We start from the raw sequence: 8,881 nt of genomic DNA, 5'->3' as shown, positions 1-8,881 counted from the left end.
AAGCACTATCATTTTTGTTCCTAGCTCTCAGTGGTACAAAGAGGAGTATTATCTTTTCCTAAGCGGTTCTCAAGATGCAGGTGAACCTTCCCTTTTGTGTTTGGGTCTCTGCTTTAATGTTTTTCATTTCTGATATGGTTTGGCTGTGTCCCCTGTGGGGTGGTTTTCCCCATACTGTTTTCAGGTAGCGAATAAGTCTCACGAGATCTGATGTTTTTACAAGGGGTTTCCCCTTTCACTTGGCCCTCATTATGTGTTGCTGCCGCCATGACTTTCGCCTTCCGCCATTATTGGGAGGCCCCCCCAGGCACATGGAACTGTAAGTCTATTAAACCTCATCTTCTTTATAAATTACCGAGTCTTGAGTATGCTTTATCAGCAGCGTGAGAATGGAGTAATTCAGTTTCATATTCACTGAGGCACTTTGTAAGAGCAACCATTTTGAATGCTCTTCTTTAGCAGATGCCCCTCACTCTGTCCCTTTCTTCCTTCCTTTCTTTTTTAAAATGTTCTTGAAAAACAAGATTGTTCTTCTGTGTCTTCCTTTTGAAACCTCAGTTCTCTCATGCCTAGCCTGGCCACCTCTCTGTACAAGTCCAACCTATCTGGAACCCAGAAGGGCGTTTGACTGCATGAGTTACTCGTGCAAACAGATAAAGGGCTTTTTCTTTTCTTCACTGAAGCATTGCTCACTCTAGTTTATAATAGATTATGGAAATAATATTTTATTTATAAAAACATAGCCTTAGAACTATACAAATAAAGAACTATTATCCTATTTTTTAGAGAAGAAGTAATTATTGCCGTTCTTTTATAGCAGACTTTAGATTAAAATTTTAGTTTTATTATTTCCAATCTGAGATATATATGTATTTTTTTACTACATCACACCGTTTTCCTGGTGTACCAAAGCACTATCTTTTTTAAAATACAAATGTTCTTGGGGATGTATAACAGTATATTGTGTATTTAAAAGTGGAGTCCAATGTTCAATAATTTTAGAAACAGCTTAACCATGCTTTTTAAATGCAGGGTTTTGAAGGGCCTTTGACATGCTTATACAAATTAGTACCTTCAAGAGTAGGATATATAGTATGCAGTGCTTCCCAAACTCATAGGGAGGGGCACAGAACACCCCCTCGGTTTTACTCATATATAATCTTATGTCATCTTCTTGTAGATCTCTTTAGGAAATGGTACCTGAATTGTTCCATGAATTTAATCACACCTTCCAATAAAACAGGTGTCTGTGAACAGGTATAAGAAAGGAAAGTGAGGAAGAAACGTTATGCTTATGTCTCCAAGAAGAATGCTAAGTTGCATAAGAGAATGTTGGGCAAGCCCAGCTCGAGAGAGTGAAGAAAAGGCTTTTGAAGAAAAACTTGACCTAAATTATGACTGCTTAGAATACTTTCTGGATTGTTCATTATAAGTCACTTCAAGATTCAGTTTCAAACATCATTGTAAGCCAAGCAGATAGATATTTGCTTAAGTTACATGACTGCTTATGAATTATCTGAAGCTGTAGTGAGTTTTTTTTTTTTTTGGAGTCCTTTCAGGTCTTTCATTCCGATGTCTTTGTAAGTCAAGAAAAGAGACCTTCAAAAACTGGAATTTGGATTTAGGAATCTCCTAAGGCAAAGCTTGTCTCCACATATTCACCTTAAAATGAAGCCTGCCAGGAGACATATAGTCAACATGCAACTATCTTCCAATGAGTTTGTATTAATCCAAATAATTCAGCCATGATTATCACTTAACAATCAACAAATTAAATCAATATGTCTTATTAAAACTGATTTTGTTATGGTTGTCCTATCCACTTTTTTCTCTTTGGATTAATTTTCTGAGTGCTGAAGTATATCATTTAAAATTTATTTTAGAAGTGATCTCTGTGTGGTAAAATCTCTTTAATTTATTTGTCTGAAAATTTGTATTTCAATGTTTGTGATGTTGTAGATTTATTGTATGTTTATTATAATGAGGAGTGATTTTCGCTGAATACTTTGAAAAAATGTTCATTTTTTTTTTTCTGGCAATTCTTGTTGCTGCTGAAGTATCTGTTTGCAGGTAAACTGTCATTCCTCTGGCTATCATGTGTTTTTCTCTAGGAGCTCTTAAGATTTTCTACTCAGTGTTAATGTATTAAAATTTAATTACAAAATAAAATTCTTGTCAGGACTCAGAACAGAATTTTAATTTGAGAGTTATTATGATTTTTTCATTCTGAAAAAATTTTAGCCCTTGCCACTACTAATATAGCCCTTCTTTCATTTCCTCCACTCTCATATTCTGAAATTCCAAATGAAGGTAAACCAAAGCCCCCAGTTCTGTTTCCCTTATCTTTTGATTGCTTTTTCTGAGTGAATTTCTCAGTAATATGTTTCTATTTATTAACTCCCTTTTTGACTTTATTCAGTCTACAGTTCACCCGAACTATATTTTATTTCATTTTAGTTTCTTTTTTTATTTCCAAGATTTATAAGTAGTTTTTTTTTAAATCTACCAATTCTTTTTTTCATTTCTGCTTTAATTTGTTTCATAGTATTTTGTATATGTGTTTTAATGGATACAATTTCTCATTTTCTCTTTGAGTATCATAATCATATTTGTTTGTAAGGCTTTGCCATACTGTTCGATAAAAATAATTTCACATGTAGTTTATTCTTTTGATTTTGTATTTTGTTGACTGTTTTAGCGTTAGATTTACCTTACATTTCTGTATTTTTGCTACAGGTTTACTTTGGTTCTTTCTCTCTCTCCCCCAAACCTTTTTTTCTTTCTGTTTGCCTCCTATTTCAGTAATCTTCCCCAATAGAGAGTTTCTGTTGTGGCATCTAATCTGATCTTGAACTCCAGCTAAGTATTAAGCCTTGATACGGCCTTGTAGATACCTAGTCTCATGGAGAAGTCACAACTATTATCTACCTACACAGACACAGCTAGCAGATGTATTCACTTCCTGGCCATGAAGGATCATGATACTCACTAGAGCAGTGACTTTTTTTTTTTTTTGAGACGGAGTCTCTCTCTGTTGTCCAGGCTGGAGTGCAGTGGCACAATCGGCTCAAGAGCAGTGACTCTCTTGAAGCTACAAACTTATAAATTTTTAACACAACTTTCAGCCTCCATTTTCATGAGTAAAGCAGCTCCACCCAATGTGCCACCTTTGGGCTCAGGTGTCCCATCTCACAGGGAAACTTTTCCTTTCCCTTCCCCCGTGAAGCCTGACAATTCCTGCGTACATGATCATAACTCGGAATTTTGGCCCCAATTTTAATTTATTGTGTTTTTTTTCAACTTTTGGTTCACAGAGATATTTATGTTGTTTTTAATTCAGCTATATTTTTAATATTTTATTACTTGTTCCATATGTTTGGGGCAGAGGAGATTTTTTTTTAAATAAAATTATGCTATCATTGCTATTCAAAGACTCTGATTTTCAATTACTACTTTTAGTATGCCTCACAGTTAAATGTGAATGGAAACCTAAGGTTTGTAAGATACATAAGAGGACCTCAAATGAAGAAATAATATTTCCTTGATGGAGACAGATAATGTAGGAAACATGAAAATTAAATACCTCGCTCATGATTATATTAATATATACTCAAAAACAAAATTCGGAGTAAAGACAAGAAGTATGCTATTAAAACATAAAATTTAAAGAACAAGAAAAGGAAACAAGAACATTTAAAGGACAAGACCAAGAAAAAGTTTCTGAAAAAGTCAGATTTTCCAAGAAGTGTAAAACAAAATTTGAACTATAAAAAAAGACTTACATAACCAATTAAGTGTCTATAAAGAGCCAGTATAGAGTACAAAATAAACATAAGAAATAGCTATATAAAGGAAATAATAGTAATACATAAATAGTAATTATATATTATTTTTATGTAAAGGAAAAATAGCAGATTTTATTAATAGGTGTTATATAAATTATATAATTATATAATATATAAATATAATATGTTATATATAATATATATTATTAATGATATAATAGATATTAATGATGTAATACATGTTATATATTTACTACATATATATTTCATATATATGTTAAAGGGCATGGAACTCTACATTGAAAGAAGAATGTTCTAGTGTTAAGCATAAGAAAAAAATAATTTTCTCACCTGAAGGCAAATTATTATGATATTGCAGAATAAGGAAAGTTGATAGAATTACAAGCCAAAAACAGAGTAATAATTTGTATGGCTTCTATTTTCAAAACAACAAGAATGAATGCTAGAAATTAATGCCTTCAAAAGTCTCAGTAGGCTGGGCACAGTGGCTCACGCCTGTAATCCCATCACTTTGGGAGGCTGAGGCAGGCAGATCACGAGGTCAGGAGATTGAGACCATCCTGGCTAACACGGTGAAACCTCGTCTCTACTAAAAATACAAAAAATTAGCCTGGCGTGGTGGCGGGTGCCTGTAGTCCCAGCTACTCAGGAGGCTGAGGCAGGAGAATGGCATGAATCTGGGAGGCGGAGCTTGCAGTGAGCCGAGATCACGCCATTGCACTCCAGCCTGGGCAACAGAGTGAGACTCCGTCTCAAAAAAAAAAAAGTATCGGTAAACATTTATTTTCAACCTAAAACTCAGTAGTTAGCCAAACTGTCAGTTGAGTATGAGGACAAAATAAGGACAAGCAAAGCACAGAAAAGTTTCCTACTAGTAACTCTTTTGTGAGAAGCAACATGAGGATGTACTCCAGAACTATGCAGTTAGTTAACCAAGAGTGATTATGACATGATAGGCAAAAAAGAAAGTAATCATACTAAGACAGTATTAGAGAGAATTCCTTGGGTTATAATGAAAATACATTCTTAGAAAGAGGACTCTAATTTCAGATGATAATAAGAGGATGGAGAGGTCTGGTAGTGAAGTCCCCAGGGGATAAAAGAGATAACAGAGTAGTTGAGAGCATTTAGTAAGAGCATAGGTTTTGTGTTTGCTGCAGAGAGGAAGAGAGAAAAGGAAACACAAATAGAAAGCTGATGGAAAGGAAAGCTGCTATAAAGAAAGGAAATGCAGTAGCAATATATAGCAATATTTGACCCTGTAATAAATAATATTTACATAGTTATAATATTAATAAAGACTACTATTTTAACTAACACAGTGGCTTATTATTTTGGATACACGTGGACGATGAGATACAGATGGTATATGCGAACAATGTCTAAAGTCAATACCAGATGTAGCACTATCTGCGTAATATTCAGAAACACTGAGGTAATAACCAGCAGACACAGCAAGAGGGTTGTAGAGAAGGAATATTGGAGCAGGTAACTAGGTACTATTTGGCCTTTGAAACTATGTGCATCCACTGTTCACATAAAGACTCAGTGCTGCTTTCTTCTGAATAGCATTCCATGTGAGAGTTCACTTATTATCCCTTAGAATCAACCACAAAACATGAAAAATGATAAGTAACCATTTTCTCAATTCTCCCAAGAGTGGTACATAAATAGCACCATTTTAGATGCAAGGGAGAGAAGTTAATTCATTATGTTCCATGGATGCGTTAGATCATAAGGACTTGATTCTCTTGCTGAACAGGTGGACAAAGTTTACACTTGGGCTGTGTTAACACTTAATTTATTGTTTTGATCCTCTTTGCAGAACATTTCATTCCATTGTATCCATAATGTCTCTATCATTCAACTTACACTTTCCTATTCTCTGCTCTAAGCCCTTTACTTTCTCTAGTTTCTTTGGGAGCAAGACTTATCCTATTTATCATTGTATTTCCAGTGCCAATATATTGTTTGATATTTAATATTTTGTTAATAGATATTGATTTAACTGTGATAATTAAGTCATGGATAGGTATCTTAGAGGAATGAACTGTCTCCAGTGACATGATGGAATACTTAAAAAGCCAAGAGTCATAGCTTTAGCTTACCCACACACCAGCTGTTTGCTCTTGGAAAATTTGCTTAAACTCTCTGAGACATGTTTCCTCACACACTCAGTGGTGATAATAATGTATCAGCTAGACATCTCATGGAACTGTTGTTAATATCTGAAGAGAAGATGAAGGTGGTAATATTGAGTAATGATCTGTACAGGTGAATGGGGGTTGCATATACAATATTAATGATTACTTATTCAACACCTGGGAGCTGAGTGCTAAGAACGTCTTACAAGTTGTATGTCCTGTGTACAGCAGAGCTGGTCCTCCAAACCCACTGAAGTGTTTACGTTTGCAAAGTTGATGGTTGGCATTAACCAGAGCTCCCAGCATGGAAACCTCAATAAAGTGAGGGGATGGGGGATAAAGAAGGTACTGGAATGGGTTTAAATGATGTCACCATGTACCGAAATTTATAATAGGGTTTTCTGTCCCTGGCCTCTCTGCATGTGCTGAATATACAGCAGTCTTCAGAGCTTATTGACAAGATATCAGAAAAAGGTGAGCTGTAGACAGATCTAATAAAAGTTGGACAGCCCTGTGCACAAATAACTCCCACTGCAGACCAGAATAATGAATAATATCTCCATGTGTGTGCTTGCATGTGTGTGTCCTGTAAACAAATTTTGCCCAAAATAATTCTCAAAAATCTGTTCATCTACCGACTTTTCCTCCTCACCACCGGCAAATGAGAATTGAAAATATTTAAATACTGGCAGAGGGATGGGAGCTGGGCGGCAAACCAATATTCTCCCTTAAAGTCTGAGATTTAAAGATCAATTTATCAAAACCTTTGGTGTGTGCCCAAGTCTTCCTGAATTAATGCATGCATGCATATGAAAATCAATGTTTCCTGCCCATATAAACACTGCAGCTCCGAATCAATCTCTCAAAGCCGAAGAGGGTTAAATATTTAAACAAGCTATGTATTGAAATACATTTTTAATGCCGTGAAGTCATTCTGATGAAAGATTACTCAGGAGCCTTCATTACTGAGTGTAGAGAGTAATGTGGTATTATCGGAACAGATGGCCCAGCTGTCTGTGGGCTCTGGCCCCCCGCAGGGTAGATTCAAATGCTACTCTTAGAGTCAGCTGTTGGTAGCCAGTGGCCTGAATGGATGGCTGCCTACACACCACACATCCCTACATGATGGCCATGCTGGCTGCTGTCTCAGGAAACATTTTCTTAAGGAGTCAAATGATGCTTTGATTTGATTTGATTTGATTTCTTTGTAAGCTCTCCATGTTTCTGCTGCTTGTTTCAAGCGGAAGCTGTTGTTCAGGAATCCAGAGTGAATAAGCTGACCATTCTGCTGTTTGTTGTCTGATTAGAAAGCACTGCTGAGTTGCTCTCAAAAGCATAGGTGGAATATGATATAAGAATACTCTATTTTTTTTTAACTGCTTCTGACGAGTACTAAGTTGTTATAGTACATTGAAAGGCCACTCGCTGTGCTGAGATCCAAATATCCTGAGCTATAGTTCTTACTTCCTTGTTTGCTACCTGTGGGCTTGGGGAAACTTGTGTAATTGCTCTAAGCTCAGTTGTTTTCACCTGTGTTCCTTGACGATCCTTTCTTTAATAGCCTTCTATGACCACAGTCACATGACTATAGAAGAGAATTATGGAGAGAATATTAGTGATGGAGAGAAGACTAGACTCAGAGTTATGCAGAGGGATATAGCATGTGGATAGGATTTCCAAATATCTTTTTGAACTCATTTGCCTTGTTCCATCTCCTAAGATGAAAATTCCTGTTCCATCTACCTCTATTAAACATCTTGAGAAACCTGTACAGATATATATCTATATAAAACTTTAAAAAATATACAATGTTTCCAATTGTGAGAACTACAGGTAAGAAAAGTGGGAAGGTTCTGGCACTGTGGCAGGGGTGGGGGTTGGAAGTCTGGTAAGTATAGCTGGTGCATATCAGAGCATATGGGAAATTTGTAAGCTAAACTCTTTGTGCTGTCCCATGTAAATAAGATCACTTAAGTGACTCCTTTCATTCTTGCTTTTTAAGAGCCATGTGGTAGAAGGGATTCTATCATGAAAAACAACCTTCTGAGATCAAATTTGTTTGAGTACCTTCGGGTCAAAACTAGCCCCATGAAGTACAGTGAAACCTTAAATGGTGGGTATACACGAGGAGTTTAGATTTTCATGATGAACAAAATGTAAAGGTGAATGTGAGGATTGGCCAAAATCACTACATTGTTGAATTAAATGTTGACTCACTTAAATAGTTTGGAGATTTTCTAATTGTAAGTTGGTGCTATTCTTAGTGATAGATATTCAGTTAATAATATCACTCTTTTCCCAGGAGAGAAAATAAAGATCACACATTCTTCAAATTTTCTGTGGAAAAGCATGAACATAAAAATGAGAGAGAATTAAAAAGAAACACTTGGCAGCTTTTACATGCAGCCTCCTTGTTACGACCCACTAATTCGACAAGGATCAAATCGTCAACTGTAAGAGGAATTGGAGCCAGACCTTTTGAGTCACAGACTGATAGCTGCCATTTTCATTAGGTAAAGCCTGTCATTCACTCTGCTTGCTTATTAGCTGTGGAAGCTGATGGCTATATATGTACAGCAGGGGCAGGCAGGTGCCAAGCCCTGCAGCCCTGCACTAGTTGGGCACGTTCAGCGTCCCCAGTTTCATTATTTCTTCTTCCCACGGACTAACTAGTTTCCATATTGTGCTTATTAATTTTACTTCTACCCATGGGGCATGACAGCTATACCACGGACATCCAACATGATGTCCCTGCTGTCGATATCAGCAGTTCATCCTGGTTCCCTGTAATTCAGATGATTGAACCAATTGCTTTCTGGTCAAGTTGTGATTCTTCTGAAAATTATAACAGTCAAGGACCATGCATGGATTTGATCACTAGTGGTCAAGCTGTGGAGCCAACACATAAATCCTATGGAATATCCCACACAG

The 8,881-nt window shown here is 36.3% G+C and overlaps 1 long non-coding RNA gene across 1 annotated transcript; it reads left to right on the top strand.

Annotated features, from left to right (window-relative positions):
* Positions 1–273: 273 nt before the first annotated feature.
* Positions 274–8,468, top strand: LOC134732013 (uncharacterized). Its single transcript, XR_010114836.1, has 3 exons — positions 274–319; positions 7,953–8,063; positions 8,253–8,468. It is a non-coding gene; the product is annotated as an uncharacterized lncRNA (long non-coding RNA).
* Positions 8,469–8,881: the final 413 nt, after the last annotated feature.

Source organism: Symphalangus syndactylus, chromosome 1 (genome assembly GCF_028878055.3).
Source record: "Symphalangus syndactylus isolate Jambi chromosome 1, NHGRI_mSymSyn1-v2.1_pri, whole genome shotgun sequence".
Lineage (NCBI taxonomy): Eukaryota > Metazoa > Chordata > Mammalia > Primates > Hylobatidae > Symphalangus > Symphalangus syndactylus.
Note: the sequence above shows the minus strand (reverse complement) of the source record. Positions and strands in the feature narration are given on the sequence as shown.